We start from the raw sequence: 17,928 nt of genomic DNA on the forward strand, positions 1-17,928 counted from the left end.
AGGGACAAAGTACATGCAATAAAACTCACATAGAATGATAAAATCCAACCTCACAGATGAAACGTAAATCCAAATCAAACAATGAGGCATTGTCTGCTGAAATCAATAGTAACAAGTCCAGCAACCGAAGATGAAGTCGCAGGGCAGCCAAAGAAGGACAGAGCAGAAGAATATGGGCCACTGTCAACCGGGTGTTGCAATGACACTGAGGTGGGTCTTCACGGGGCAGAAGGTAACCATGGGTCACCCAGACATGGCCAATGTGGAGCTGGCAGAGCACCACTGAGACCCTGTGAGAGGCCATCATCGAGGACTTCCACACATTTGTGGTCCCCTTAATGGTTAGCAGTTTCTTGTGCATACTGAGATTTTTCCATTACGTCTCCCAAAACCGAAAAACCTTGCGGCGTAATAACAAACGCAGGTCAGTTGCGCGGATACTCATCTCCAGAAGTGGTTTCCGTGTAGCCTGTTTGGCCAGCCTGTCAGCAAGTTCATTTCCTGGGATTTCGACATGACCAGGGGTCCAGACCAACACCAGTGAATGACTGTACCGTTCCAGGGCATAGAAGACTCCTGGATGGATGCTACCAAAGGATGACAAGGGTTGCATTGGTTGATAGTTTTCAGGCTGCTCAAGGAGTCAGTACATAAAAGAAAAGACTCCCCAGGGCATGAACGGACATACTGAAGTGTGCGAGAAATGGCCACCAGCTCTGCAGTAAATATACTGCAGCCATCGGGTAAGGAATGCTGTTCAATATGGCTGCCATGAATGTAGGCATAGTCAACACGACCATCAGCCATCGAACCACTGATGTAAACCACTTCAGAGCCCTAGAACACATCAAGAATCGAGAGGAAGTGACAGTGGAGAGCCGTAGGGTTAACGGAGTCCTTAGGGCCACGTGAAAGGTCCAGACGAAGCTGCAGCTGAGGTGTACACCACGAAGGCATACATGAACAGACTGCAAGTAGAGGTGGTAAAGGGAAGGACTCCAGTTTGGAGAGAAGACACCGCATGCAAACTGCAATCATTAGCCCTGACCTGGGCCGTCGATACAGGAGATGATGGACTACCACAGGCGGGAAAAGGGGACGGTAATTCAGATTCTCAGGAGAACTACAAATGTGTGCTGCATAACTGGCAAGCAGTTGTGCACATCTGATCTGCAATGGAAGGACCCAAGCCTCCACCAGTACAATGGTCACCGGACTCTTCCTAAAAGCTACTATCACTAGTTGAACACCGCAGTGGTGCACAGGGTTGAGTAAATGCAATGATAATGGTGCTGCCAAACCATAAACCAAACATACATAGTCAATTTGGGATTGGACAAGAGCTCTGTAGAGCCCCAGCAGCGTAGAGCAATTTGCACCCCAGTTGGTGCACTGAGGAGCTCCCACTCTGTAAATGGGGCTTTAGAGGATTCACTGTGGCATGTAGTGAATGAGAGGACGTTCCCTTCCAGCCGCCATTTGAGCGTGCAAAAGGCTGGAGGGTAATTCTCTGACACAGAGACTCAAGCAAAGTGCTCAGCAATTTCGTTTGCATCAGTAGATAACACGCCATTTATGGTAACACCGGGAAGACCTGTTGGGATCTGGTACCCGAAAAGACATTTGATATCTGCCCAGACTTGGGAAGGTGACGTATGGCACCCAATGGTCGAGACGTATCTCTCCCAACACTCCTGCTTCCGTTGTCTGATAAGCTGGCGAACACAGGCACGGAGCCATTTAAAGGCAACCTGTCACCCATGAATTGCAACATTGAACATGTTACGAGAGAGATACCTTGGCTGAGAAATTTCTCCGAAAGGTGACAAATTGGCCAACCAGATCTTGTAATTTGATGCCATGTGATTTCTTCTGAGGTTGTATTTCAAATCTCTTATACCCACAAACCACACTCACTCCCAGAGCTCAGGGGCAAGATTTAGATTAGAATAGGTTGCATTACATTACATCCAGTTTTCGTTCCACAGACCCAAAAATGAGATTATCCTTGTGGGCTGGAACACATCAGAAAGTATAACATAAAGAACACAGAACATCTGAATATAATACTCACTTCTCTGATCATTTATTATGAGATAGTCAAAATATGTGAATAAATTACAGTAAACTGGAACTGCTGATATTTGCAGAATTAATATACACTGTCAGAATGAAACCTCGACATTCACTTTTTATAAATTTATCATACACCAAATACCTAATCTTGACTGTCATGACAAAGTGCTGTCAAAACTGAAATCTAACAGACATTTTTACTTAAGGTGATCTAACATCCCCTGTTAAGATATTCATCTATACAGTAGAAGGAGCCACCTACCAAAAAGTCTTTTAAACTCTGTTTAAACTGTGCTTTATCTGAAACCTAGTTTTTGATGGTTGCTGGCAATTTACGAAACGTGTGTTGCTGAATATTGGACCACTTTTGGTAAGTGATTTTAGGTCTTCATGTAGGTTGTTCTCATTCCTAGTATAGATACTACATATTGAGGTACTGTTTGGATATAGCCACATACTATTTGCAATAAATTTCATTAAGGAGTAAATAAATATACTGAGAAGCAGTGGTTAGAATACCCAGTTCCTGGGACAGGTTTCTACATGATTTCTTGAATTTACACCACAAATTAATGTTATTACATGCTTTTGCACTCTAGAAGCATTTGCTCGCTTTGATGAGTTACCTGAAAATATGATCTCATATGACATTAGAATGAAAGTAGCAAAGCATGCAAGTTTTCTACATTTATACCATCTACATATGATATTATTCACATCGAAAATATAGAATTGTTTAGGCACTTCAGCAATTCTGTGGTACACCCTTCCCAACTGAATTTATTATCCATGTGTCTTCATATGTTATATACATGTTTGAAGGAAATCTCTTAATACTAGTTCTGAACTGCACATAGTTGGTATTTTGAAAGTTCAGTGACAGTGATGTAGCTTTAAATCATATATTAATGTTGGTGAATGTTTGATTAGGAGCCATTTCTAAATCTGTACTTGACTTGCTATTTATTGCAATGATTTTATCATCTGAAAACAAAACAAACATAGCACCTGGCAATGCAACAGACGAAATGTTATTAATTTACACAAGAAAAAGCAATGGATACAAGATAGAACCATGAGAAACACCACATGTAATTAATTGTCAATCAGATAAAGACTTATTGTTTACTCCACAGGTATTTTGCAATGGCACCCTTTGTGCCCTGTTAGTTAGCTAATACTAACTGTTCTGCAGCACCAGACACGCTCCTGCCGTCGCAGCGGAAGGAGCTCTCAGCCGGTGATGGCCGGTGCAACGGTAGCTATTGGGATTTAGGCCTCGCTGACCCCTCTGCTCTACAGAGAGTTCCCTTTCAAGGCACCAGTAGCACTCGGTAGATCGGCGGAAGGTTGAGCTTGCTCCCTTTCGTCGAAAAGCCGCGTAGCTCGCGGAGAAGCTCAATTGTCATAAGAGTCACTGACTCGCAGTAACCCGTAACTTCGGTTACAAACTTCCCTAGCGAGACTATCTCGTTCTGTGTTAGGGTTGATCAGTGCCAGGGGCCCGTTCACGTCGGACCACCCCGCGTACTATAGGCCACTTCTCTTCCTCTGCACCTCCTTTAGGTGCCGCGCCACTGCAGCAACGGCGCACGCTAGGCTGTAGGGCATTCCCCCTCTTCTGTAGGACCTACGTGTTAGCCTTTTCTTTTCAGAAAAAGCATAATTGTCGTGCCCACCCACACCTAATAAAGCTCCTAAAGCACCAAGATGGCAGATTCCGCCGGTGTTTCCCACGCCCTAACCCGCAGCAAGGCTGCAGCTAAAGAGGCGCGTGAGTCGGCTGTTCCCGTCGACGTCAACATCCCGCTTGCCGCCGTTGAGGTGGTGTTGGCCGACAAGGATCGGCAGATCGCTGCACAAGCGCAGAAACTGCTGAGCCAGCGTTGATTGATAACCAACCTCTGCGGCCCAAGTGAGTCCCCCACGCGGACAAGTACCCTCCACATCACGTTACATTCACCTGATACTGGTGACTCATGCACTACTGTCCCACTGCGGCAGCTGATTCCAACGGTGGAACCAGCAGCTGCAGATGCGGACACAGATCAACACTACACTGGGCCCTGGCAGGTGGAGGGCCCACGATGCAAACAGAGAAACACCACGCAAACAAGCGAGCAACCACACTCACAAGGTAGCCAAAAGGCGCTGCTGCCTACACCAAAACCCGCACTTCCAGTTAGGAACACCAACACAACAACAAACACGACCCGACCTGCGGTCAGCAACACCACACAAGAACCAACCACAGCTACGCCCGCACAACAGAAGACTGGTTTTCCCCCAGTCGTAATACAAAACTACGGGGACCTCAGTGTCCTCAACACAACATTTGCGGAAAGGCATACACCTTGCACGCTACACACGAAGTACTCTGGGGATAGGGCCTCACTGTACGTATCAACTAACAATGAATATAAAGATCTCCTTATCTTCCTCAAAGAAAAGGGGATCGAACATTATACGCACAGGACTGCCGAAGAACGGACACAGCAGTACGTGGTAAAGGGATTGGACCCCAGTACCCCAAACACCACAGTACAAGCGGCGCTCAACTTCCTAGGATTCGACTGCAAAAGTGCTTCCAGGATGACGGACTTCCGCTCCCACCACCGTCTACCACACTACCTGGTCGAGATGGCTGACACGGCCGCCTCCCGTGGCCTTCTGCAGATAAAAAGCCTTCTGCGGATGGATGTAAGGGTAGAGATATACGAACCACCACAGGTCCCACAACAATTTAACAACTGCCAGCGGTTCGGTCATTCGGCCCTCCGCTGCGGCCTGGCACCCCGTTGCCGCGGATGCGCTGGCAAACACGCATCCAACGCACGTACACTAATCCACGAAAACATACGCCGTTGCACCAACTGTGGCCAAGGCCATGCGGCCAACTACAGGGGCTGCGACGTGTACAGAGAGGCGCAGAGGCGCAAAAATCAACAATCGAAGCCACCCAACATCATAACACGTCCAAGGCCCGCACCAAACCCTGTCAGGAACGGAGTGTCATTCACCATGGCTACACACCCTGGCGGAGCGGAGCAGGCCGTGGAACCTCTGCGCCCAGCACATGCACCTAACACAACCGCTGCAACAACAACACAGTCGTCTCAGCCAACACACAACACTACAACCACACCGGTACCAACACCAGCCCCCAAAAACAACACAACCCCACCCCCTGAAGCCACTGCCTGCGAACGAACCTACACACGACACACAGGAAGACACACTCACACAAGGAACCCCAGAACCAAAAACCCAGAGAAGGCATAGGCGACCACGTGGAAACAGGAGCGGGAACACACGTGCACCACAACAAAGTACCCAGCGACAACAAGACACTGACACACAGACACACAGTCAGCAAGCCAGTGACACCAGCACACACACTACTCCACCCCCCACCACGTCTGACACACAGGAACCTCAAAATGTTCCACATAACAACAACACAAGCACCAGCCCACACATAATGCCAACACCCGCACCAGCGGCCGCCAACACCACAACCGAGCCACAGGCCGACACACACAACACCAACACAACACTTGAGGGTTTATTGGAAACAATATTCCCCCATCACACGACCGCTCAGATCTTTAACAAGATCATGGCGGCCGTCACCACACTCTTCACACGGCTCTTGACTGCTCAACCTGGGCAGTACTGGGCCGCCGTACAAACAGCGCTCACCACACTGTTTACACCCATACATGGATAACACGCCACACCCCGCCCCCATCGCAAACAACCAAACACTGACACAGATCCTGTTCTGGAATGCAGATGGGATCAACGACAAAGGGGCGGAATTTGCCGCGCTCATGGATCGTAAGGGTATCCTTATCGCACTACTGAGCGAAACTAAGCTCAAACCACGCAACCAACTAAACTTCACCAGCTACTGCGTCTATTGTACCGACCGACCGGACGGCTGCGGTCACGGTGGAACAGCCATCATCATACACAAAGACATAGAACACACAAACATAGTGCTCCCTGAACTTGAAAAACTAGAGGCAACCGCCGTCAGCGTCATGTTCAATGGAGCCTACACTACACTGGTGTCAGTATACAACAGCCCTAAAAACATTAAAACATGCAACATCAGCACAATATTCAACATATCACCACGCGTAATAGCCGCTGGAGATCTTAACGCAAAACACCCGGACTGGAACTCACGAATACAAAACTCCAACGGCAAGAAACTATACAAACACGCACTAGGGCGAAACTACATCACACTAGCGCCGACCGAGCTGATGCACATTCCCTACCGGAGGGGACACAGGCCAGACGTGTTAGACATGGCCCTCATCAAGGGCATAACAACGACACTTAACATTGCCACTGAAAACGATCTGCCCTCAAATCACCAACCCGTTATACTGTACATTGAAGAAACACTGCAGCACATGGAACAACGCAGGATGTTAGACTACAGGTGCACGAACTGGACCCAGCTCAAGGAAACATTTGACAGTCGCATCCAACCCACCCACACTGTTAACAAGACAGCCCAAATTGACGAGGTAGTCGAAACCCTGACCGGCGCCGTCCAGAACGCAATAGCCGACACCATACCAATCCGCACGCCACAACAACACAGTGCTGCCCTGCCCCAGGAAATCCTGGACCTGATCTCAATGAGGAACCGCCTCAGGAGACATTGGCAGCGTACCAGGTGCCAGCACTTCAAACAGCACATTAACAGGCTCCAGGTTATAATCCAGGAAAAAATACAAACATATAAGACACAACAGTGGGACCAGAAACTCGAAGGGCTGGGCACCATGTGACCTGGCGTGTGGCAGCTAGCCCGACACTTCACCAGGGAGAAACTGTACACCCCTACGTTACAAGGGCCCGACGGACCAGCATATTCTGCGGAAGAAAAAGCGGAACTGATGGCCCTCACACTCGCAGCATCATTCACACCGAACCTGGATCCCTCAGACCCAGCGTTCACACTTGCTACGGACCAGGAGGTCACACGCATCTTGGCCCAACCAGCGCGCAATATCATCCGACAAGCTAGTACAGCAGAAGTCAAATGGGCCATCATGCATATCACCGCTAGGAAGGCCCCTAGTCACGATGGCATTCAAAACCGTGTCATCCAGGAGTTCACGGACAAAGCTGTAGACTACCTAACACACATCACGAATGCCATACTCAAGCACTAACACTTCCCCGCCTTTTGGAAGACGGCCAAGGTCCTGATGTTCAGAAAGGCGGGGAAAGACCACTCCCTCCCACAAAATTACCGACCCATCAGTCTGCTGAGCACGTTCAGCAAGACCGTTGAGAAGATAATATTAAAACAACTCACCAGGCACTGTATCACAAACGACACCCTGAGACCGGAGCAATTCGGTTTCAGGAATCACCACTCAACAACACAACAACTCCTCCGCGTCGTTGAATACATAACACACGGATACAACACAAACAAAGCAACTGGGGCGGTGTTCCTGGACATCGAAAAGGCTTTCGATCGTCTATGGCACAACGGCCTAATACACAAACTTAGCGACGCAGGGTTCCCCGACGGGCTCGTATGTCTCATACACTCATATCTCACGGACAGGAGTTTCAACACCGATGTGCAGGGCAAACAATCGACACGACATGGTATACAGGCAGGAGTATCCCAAGGAAGTATCTTAGGGCCCTTACTGTTTCACCTCTACATTAAAGACCTCCCAGCTACACACAACATGACAGTAGCAATCTACGCGGATGACATCGCCTTCCTTGTGCAAGATTGGAAGCCGTCTAACATTAACTCACGACTACAGATCACACTCAGAACGGCGGAGCCTTGGCTGGTGAAATGGCGTGTTAGAGTAAACGTCGACAAGTGCGAGGCCGTTCTGTTCACTAGAAGACCGAAGCAACTGCACAAACATCAGCACTGCAACCCAATAACACTACACACAAGCCCAATACGTTTCCGCGAGAAGGTCAAATACCTCGGTGTCTGGCTGGACAGGAAACTACTCTAGGGGGACCACATTCAACACGTGACCAACAAAGCTAACACGAGGCTCAAACAACTCTACCCTATGCTTAACAGGCGTAGCACACTAAACAGGAGGGTGTCTAGGTCCATGTACATGACACTTATTAGACCCCTGATGACGTATGCAGCCCCTGTCTGGGGATACGCTGCGCCAACTTGCCTGCGCCGTCTGCAGCTCATACAGAACAAAGTACTCAAAATCATAAGCAACGCTCCGCGCTACACACGCATCGCGGACCTTCACCGGGAATACCGGCTAGATACTATCTTGCAGGTATTCCAAAAACTCTCCACACGACTGTACAATAACACGAGACACTCTCACAACCCGTTTATCCTTTCTCTTGGTAACTATGACCACAACCATAGATGGAAGCAGGCTAAAGACATTATTGGCTAGGAACTAAACATCTATGGTCCATAGAACACTAACACAACAGTACTTGTGAGCCCCTGCAACACAGTTATTACTGGAAACACAGATGTTCAACCAGCCAAAAAACAGGCAACCGCAGGGAAACCGTACTGTACACAGCACGCAAACCACCCACACACACCCCCTACACCGTCTGTGAGCCGATCTATGACCAATCGCCCACTAATCTACAACGACCTTGAACTGTTGCAGGGGCACAGTAACTGCAGCAAGCACCGCAGCAAGCTCCAACAACGACAAAGGTAATGATGCACGATACCTCGAACTAACATAACCACACCTTGCGTGCACTGTCGCAGATAGCAAGCCGCTACTGCCCTTACTACCCGTCCTACTGTCGCAGAGGTTTTTTTACCTTGGCTCTTGCCTTGGCACTTTTTTTCCTCTGCCCTTACAATCGCTACCCTTTGATCGCTTTCGTCCACTCTCTATCTCCTGATGGACCATGTTAATGAGTAATCTTACCCAGACGCATGGACAACATCACAGCCCACATCCTGTGACTCCTGATTCAAAAACTAACATGTTATACAGAGGTGACAGTAGAACTTTTGGTTTGGTCACCACGTTGGTGTGAGCGTGGAGGGGCCCCATCCTTTGTTACTGTTCTGCAGCACGGCCAGTGACATCATAATGTTATAATTTACTTAACAGAATGCTGTGGTGCACACAGTCAAAGGCTTGTGACAGGTTACACAAACTGCCAGGAGCCTATAATTTGTTACCTAATGAATTAATTACATTCTCACTGCACTTGTAAATACCCTTCTCTATATTGGAACCCCTAAGAAACCCAAACAGTGACTTGGACAATATATTATTCACAGTCAGATGCTTCAGATGATGTTTTATGACAACCATTTCAAATATTTTTGAGAAAGCCAGCAAAAGTGAAATTGGTTGATAGTTTGACATTATCTCTATCCCCTTCTTGTAAAGAGGCTTAACATCAGCATATTTTAGCCAGTCTGGAAATGTTCCATTGATAAGAGATTTATTACACAAATAACTTAAGATAGAAATCAACTAAAATGAACACAATTTGATTAACTTAATTAATATGTTAACATAACCACTAGAGAAATTTGATTTTAAAGATTTTATAACAGATGCTGCTACTTTGGGAGTAGTGAGTGTCATTTCCATTTTACAGAAGTTATTTGTAGAGACTGGTCTCAGATATTCCATTGAATTGTTTACTGAACCTGATAGCCCAAGGTCGTCATTAACAGAAACGAAGTAGTTGTTTAAGAGCTTTGCAACACTAAGTGTACTTGTTCCCAAAGTCTCATTTGTTTTTTGAGCTATCTGTTCCCCTTCCTTTCTGGCCCCACCTGTCTCTGTCTTCATTATATACCATACAGCTTTTTATTTTGTTGCCTGTTATAATTGTCTTCTTCTCATAATACAGCTCCTTAGATTTCTGGATTGCTTGCTTTAATATTTTGCAGAATTCTTTGTAATGCATTACAATGTTAACATCACAGTTGTTCCTAGATAGTACATACAGTTTCCTTCTTGTCATTGTATAACCCATGGTTTATTTTTAGACTTCTGTTTGATTTGAGTTGCTTTTAGGAGGAAACAATTTTCAAATGAGGAAGCGACTTTATTCAGAATGTTTTGTTTACCACTTGAGTCAGAGGTGTTGTAAACACCTATTCAGTTCATGTCTTTCAGCAATCTCCAAAAATTCTCAATTTTTGACTGATATATTACCTTCCAATACTCAGATTTAGTAGTTTGTATATCTTGATAAGTTACAACATTTAACATAAAATGCTGCATGTTATGATCAGATAATTCAATTACCATTGGTTTTGTGACATGACTTTTTTTCCCTTGATTTGTCTGCAAAGATATTATCAATAGCACTCTCAGAGCATTTACATACCCTAGTTGCAAAGATCACAGTAGGAATTAAAGTGAATGACACTGTTAATGATTGCAATAATTGTTCACTGACAGAGCTTTTTAATAAATCTACTTTAAATCACCAGCAACCACTATTTCATTTTTTTACTGTGAGATGGGACAACAGAGGTTCCAGACATTTTTTTGAAGAGGTTGAAGTTCCTGAAAGTGCTCTGTATATACTTACTATTATAATGGACTCATTATGAAATACTACTACTGTTTCACAAGCGTTTAAGTGCTGCTTTGAACAAAATTCAATAATATCAATATTCTTGACAGTACCACAGTTTCTGACACATGTGGCAACTGTTCCTTTCCCCATATTTTCTCTACAAAAGTAAGAGGCTAACTTAAATCTTGTAACATTTAACACATCTATACAAATAATCGCACAACATTAAGACAGGCATATTATATCAAATGGCTTGCTCAACTCTAGTTCTTCAACACAAATAAGCAACTCACTAATCTTACTCCTCAGTTCTCCGATATTCTGATGCAATAAGGATAGCTGATTTTGTGTGGTAGCTGAATTACAACTGGATGAAATTAATTTTTCTGCAAATTACAGAACATCTGCAGTTTCAATTAGTAGATGTTTTCATGAATTGTGCGCATTAAAATTTGCTTTCTGGCTGCCTGTTTTATCAATGTGAGTGTTATTTTCAACCTGTTTCCTAACACCCTTTGTTTCTGCCCTCCCTACCCCTAAAAAACTGCTGTTCTGTCACTTGTAACTACTGGTACCTTTACGAACAGTGGTTACAAGTGGCAGCAGTTTCTTTAGGATAGGGAGGGCAGAAACAAAAGACATTCTGAGACAGGTTGAAAATTACATTCACACAGATAAAACAGGCAGCCAGAAAGCACATTTTAATGTACAGAATTCTTGCAAACACCTCCTCACTGAATCTGGAGATGTTCAGAAACTGACAGTAATTTCAGAACTACAAGTGTTAGTATGCCCAAAAAGTTGTCAAAAATTTAATGAGAAGAATAAAAGTGTGTGTGTGTAGAGTCATTGGGGGTATCTGAGCAATATATTTCATAAATAATCACAGATAGCATATAATGTAATAACCGAATATTAAAATTTGTTAATTCCATCATTCATTTCATTCACTCAAAAGTTGCATTCTTTAATGGACACCCTTTACATACATGCTTGCACATGATCATGGACCCTTGAAGATCATGCACCAACTCTGAAACTGTTCCTGTATAGATAGTGATCTTTAGCATTTTGGATCCAGTTCTGATAGTCACCCAGCTACTGAAAGTCCTTTTGCAGTTAATCTCCCCACTGCTTCCTTCATGTCACAATTGGACAAGTCCATCAAGTTTACTGTACACACAGCTTTAGCCTGTCAAGTTCCTCACCTAACAATGTGCACTGTCAGACATATTCTCCACACACTCATTTTGTGCATGACTCTCAGTTGTTTCATCAGGCGATACTACATCTCTAGGTGTTCTCTTCCACGATTGGACCAAAGATCTTTCTCAGAGTTTTCCATTTAAAGGTCAACAAGTTCTCTAAGTCATTTTTTTGTGCTTAAAGTTAAATTGTGCTTAAAATTAAATTGCTAATATCACTTGACTGTGTGCTTTAAACTTCATCTTAATTGACATATTTTTTATGACATCCATTTCAGGCTGGAATAAGTTTTAGACCAATAGACAATACATTGATTAATTTCTTGTTATGTCTGTTGCATCAGATGCCTAGGTATTTAAAATGTAAGAAGAGAGGGAACCGGGAAAGAAGAATTAGAGTATGGAAACAGAAGGAAAAGGAAGTCAAGGAAAAATACCAGGAGATTATAAGAGAAACATTACCAAAGGATGAACCAAAAACGGGAGAAGAGGAATGGGGACAATTTAAATGTGCTATGGTAGAAGCTGCAGTAGCTGTAAGCAGAAAGACAAGTGACAGGAAACAGTGAAAGGAGATAATATGATGGATTGAAAGAGTCCAGACTATAGTGGAGAGGAAGAGCACGACTTTCAGACTGATTCTAAGTGTGCTGGCATAAGCTGGCACCAGCACACCAGGCAGCAAAGAGGTTGCGAGAAGATCGATAAAGGCCAAAAACAGACTCGCAAGAAACCCGCTGCCAACGTCCTCTTGGCTGCTATATTTAGATCACTGCTGTGGACTAGAGGTACCAGTCAGTACCAGTCAGTACCAGTCAGTCATCCAGTGAGTCAACAAGTCAATACATCAGTCGCAGCCCAGTGGGAAGGGGAGTTGCAGTTGCAGTCACAGTTAGCTCAGCCTCTTTCTCAGAGTCAGACAGTACCTAGCAACCAGAGTAGTGTACATAGCAGACTTTTACTTCACCACCAGTGAGGCTAATGTAGGGAGGAGCTTGTACCATAAGACCAGGATGGCCTTAAGATAAGGAACTTCTTGTTCTTGTGAATAAATAACCCTATTAATAAGTGCAAGCAGTTTGTGTTATAGAAGAAGATACCAGCCATCAAACAACATCCTCTCCTTGCTTCCCACGTTACAAGCCTACAGTGACGAGATGATGACAAAACCAAGAAAGGACCAAACTAGTAATACAGGAGTGTAAGGAAAAGAAGGAAGAGGAAAATAAGACAGTGGCTGAGGAGAGAAGAAAATGGATTGAAGAATGGACATAGATGATGACGAAAGACAGCAAGAGAAATTAAGAAAGTACTCCACACAACAGTCCAAAGTAACATGAGAGATTTGGGAGAGGCTGCAACAATGATGGATAAAAATTGGAAACAGGTTAATACCAAAGAGACACTGAAGATTGTGAGGAAGGAGTATTTGAGCACTTGCTACATCCAGACAGACTGAGATGAGGATAGTAGTCTAAAGGGGGTATAAGTAAACTCTGGAGGGGGAGGAGGGGGAGGGACTGACATGGAAAGAAATGGAAATGGCAGTGGACAAGCTGAAAGGAGGAAGTCACCAGGCAGCAGGGGAAGTTGGGATACAGCAGCTGTATCAGGTGATGTGGAATGAGAAGACTCCTGAAGATTAGAAGAGGGCACCAATTCACCCCATTTTCAAGAAAGAGGGTAGGGAGGATTGTAGAAACTACAGGGGAGTCGCACTGAAACCACACAGTGTCAAGGTACACGAAAAGAGCTGGGAGAGCAGATTCTGAACAAGGGTTGAGAGAGGAGCAGCATGACTCCACACCTAGAAGATCAACAGCTGATCTCACATTTGCAGTGACACAGTTCCAGGAGCACTAATATGAATTCAGGGAAGATCTCATTATGGCCTTCCTCAATGTAGAAAAGGTGCCTGATAAGACCTGTAGAAGAAAGATCTGCGATGCAGTAGAAAAGAAAGAAATTTAAAAGTAGACAACAAGCAGAATCGATGAGATGTACTGTGGATGTCAGATTTGTGCGAAAGTGGGAAATGAAAGGACAAATTGGTGCCTGCAAACAAGTGGTGTGAAACAGCGTAGTGCATTGTCACCTCTCTTCACTGTGCTCTCAGATTACGCAATGATTAAGGTGGCACAAAAACTGGAGAAGACAAGCTGAAAGTAATGGTGTTCACAGAAGACTTTATGATCTGGAGAAACAGGGAGGAAGAGATTGAGGAACAGCTGGATGCTGGGGAAGAAACTGTTACATAGCATGGAATGAAATTTAATGTGAAAAAATGTCAGATTGTGGTTACAAATAGAAAGAAAGATGGACAAACTAGCACAATAAGGACTGGAGGTGAACAATTGCAGAAGATGGAAAGTGTCCAGTACTTGGGAAGTGTGACAGGGTAAAATTGTAGAAATGAGAAAGATCAGGCTGAAACATTCTTCCAAAATGTTAGGAGCCTAGTCTGGAACAAAGTTGTCACACAAAAAAAAGCAAAGAAGTTACTACGTCTCAATACTGACCTACCCATGTGAAACAGGGGTAAGGAAGAAATGAGACATAAGCAAATGCGAAATGAAGTTCCTCAGAAGTAGGACAGGAGTAACACAGAGAGACAGGATGAGAAGTGAAAGGGTAAGGGAAATAGTGAAACATCAAGGTTAAGATGATATGGGTACTTGACCCCCGGGCGGGCAAGCTCTTTTTCATAACACGAGTGGGTACACAGCACAGTTCGTACACATGTAAGGAATAGCTGACTTCATGTTACCAAGGTAAATATGTATGAGCAAAATCACACTTTGATCTTAGTTTCATTAAACAATGATAAAATAAAGCTACGTAATATGAGCTAAGGCACTATTTAATTAAACAATAATGAAACTTTAATTATATCACTCTGTTGTGATAAACAGGTGTTCTCCCATAATAATGGCTCAATCAAACCATTAAACAATGCAGTTGCATTTGATTCCAGCCAACCATTTATTCAATTACCAATTATGTCATACAGAACTGCTCATTCTGAGTTTGTGCTGCTAGCACCTAATCTGGGTTATTTTCTTGCATTGATTGTACATTTTTTCTCACCTAACACAGATGTTTATTTTATATTACTGCTGCTCACTTGGACGTATGACAACATAATTTATCAGTATGTCAGCTGAAACAATAGTGAGGGAATATGTGTGGGCTCACAATTGTGAAACAATGATAAAACAGTGCAAAACAGTTTTATTTGTCATTGGCACACTTTAGACAGAGGCATGCCCACTCAAGTGTTAAAGAGAATGGGAAACTAGAGGATTCCCAAGAAGACACATGAAATGGAAGAAAAGAGGCATGAACATGATCAAAGTCAACACAGAAAGACAGTGGAAAAACAAGACTAGATGGTGAGGCTTACATTCCAAACAGACCCAGCCTGGAGCTGGAAACTGTTCAAGATGATGATGATGAAATGACATCACCTTGTCTCAGGCCTGTTACGATGCTGAATTTTTTGGAGAACTACTCCTGCTATTTCACCTCAGATTTCACTCTGCTGTACACACCTTCACTAAGTTCATTAATATCCTTTGTATGGCAAGCTCCCTCAAAATGCTGCACATACTTAATCTGTGTATACCATCTTCAGCATTTGTGAGAGCTACAAATGTAAACAGAAACAAATGGTTGAGTTATTTCCCCACATTTGTGACACAGTGAATATCTGATGCATAGTTGACTTTCCAGCATGAGAACCTATATTGCACTCTCAAACAACATCTTCAGCAAATGGCATCAGCTTTTCAAGAATTGTTAGGTATCATATCACACAGCACACATAGTAGAGATATATCTCTATAGTTGCTAAAATTCCTTACACATTTCTTTTTGTGGAATGATGTAATTGTAGTTTCTGCATACTTCACCTATGAGATTATATAATTTTGAAGGGAAGAGGTGAAACACTTCTGATATGTTTCACCTCTTCCCTTCAACATATCTTACACTGTCCCATGTTCTCCTGCAGTATTATTCAGAAAGAGTGTTTCACTCTGCAGCAGAGTGTGTGCTGATATGAAACTGCCTGGCAGATTAAAACTGTGTGCCAGACAGATTTGAACTTGGGCCCCAAGTTCGAATCTCAGTCCGGCACACAGTTTTAATCTGCCAGGAAGTTTCATATCAGCGCACACTCCACTGCAGAGTGAAAATCTCATTCTGGAAACATCCCCCAGGCTATGGCTAAGCCATGTCTCTGCAATACCCTTTCTTCCAGGAATGCTAGTTCTGCGTGTTTCGCAGGAGAGCTTCTGTGAAGTTTGGAAGGTAGGAGATGAGGTACTGGTGGAAATAAAGCTGTGAGGATGAGGTGCAAGTCTTGCTTGGGTAGCTCAGATGGTGGAGCACTTGCCCGCGAAAGGCAAAGATCACTAGTTAAAATCTTGTTCCGGAACACAGTTTTAGTCTGCCTGGATGTTTCAGTGTTCTTCTTCTTCTTCTTCTTCTTCTTCTTCTTCTTTGGTTTATCAATGGATCTTTGTTTATCCTGTTGAGTCACATCAATTTCTTCATCCTTTGCACTTTCTGAAATTCTTCTGGAAAGACATTCTCAGGATCTTCTGCATTTGACAACTCTTCAAAGTATCCCCTTCACCGGCCCTGAATTCTTTCCTTTCCTATTAGCACATTTCCATCCTCATAATTAATAACTACTATTTTATTTCTTTGACTGTTCCTCACACTTTTCATCATGTGAAACTTTTCCCTGTTGTCAAACATTGTATTTGACTATTTCATTTTTCTTTTCTCTGTTTTCAGAATCTTGTTTGCTCCTCTTTTCATGTTCTTGAATACTTCCTGTTTTCCTGCACAGTTTCTATTCATAGGCTCTACAATAACTAAAATCTTTTAGGCACTTTGGCTGGTAGTACACTATCATATTTCTTTGTCGAAGTTGGTAAGTCAAATATTTAGGTCAAAGAAATTTAATGGTGTAATAGGGAACTTTGACAAATCTCACCTGTCGTCAAATAAATATGATCAGATCTAGGGCCTTGCTGTTGATTTGATTATAAAAGTTGCTTGTCTTCTGTTCACTGCAATGTGAAATGTTACCACTTGGAGTGCTAGCATCGCTACAGTGGTCTGTGACCTGTAGTGTGTTTGTAAACATGGCTGCGAAGTTTAATTCGTGTGCCATCAACCACAAAATTAATAGAAATGCATGAAGCTGATGGTGTGCTTTACAACATGAGGCATCCTGAGTACAAAAACAGATTAAGAGTCTGGAGTGCTACAAAAAATTGCTGAGGTAATTAGCTGGCCCGGGTGCACGGCTGACGACATAAAGAAAATTAATGGCCTCCGCTGAAGTGCTTTATAAATTACTTCACACGTTTAAGGTATTATTTTAGTTAATGTGCACTGTGGTATTCAAGCACTGTACTGTAAGCTAGAGTAACTCTCTCCTGTAGCAAGAAATCGGAGTGTCACTGTCAGCCTGTCTTCTACAGATATAGCAGTTCTTAAGCGAGTATTGTGCTTTGTGGTATGACGAGACACTTCACTGAGAAAATACTGAAATGTATGCTCATTCATTCTTAAATAAGTTATACGCAGGCTTTATGTCCTCCACTAGCAGCTCATGTAACAAATTTTGTTGAATGCTTTTATCATCTCGTTGTAAAACCCATCGCTTCACATAGGTACGTTCCTTTTTGCCCCCTGCGCACACAGTGAAAATGTGGTACATCTTAACTGTTGTGCATAATAACAAGTTGTTGTTGTCAGCGATCTTTAACTTTGAAGAGAAATATGATGACAGTGTAATACCCCTCTTTAGCACTATGTCAGATATCTTTGTCAAACAAATTTGATGTATGTTTGATCATATCTTTGATCAAATCTTTGTCAAAGAAATATGATAGTGTAATACCGGTCTTAGGAAATAGAAGCTGTGTGAAGGAATTATCGGAAGGTGAAAGATAAGTTCACAGGAAAAAGAATTCAAAGAGAATTAAAAAAGGGATTTGCTACGTTTTATCTGGCAGTGAATCATGGCTAGCCAAAAGAAAGTGGAGAATCAGTTGTGTAACTTTGA

This window comes from Schistocerca piceifrons, chromosome X (genome assembly GCF_021461385.2).
Source record: "Schistocerca piceifrons isolate TAMUIC-IGC-003096 chromosome X, iqSchPice1.1, whole genome shotgun sequence".
NCBI classification, from domain to species: Eukaryota; Metazoa; Arthropoda; class Insecta; order Orthoptera; family Acrididae; genus Schistocerca; species Schistocerca piceifrons.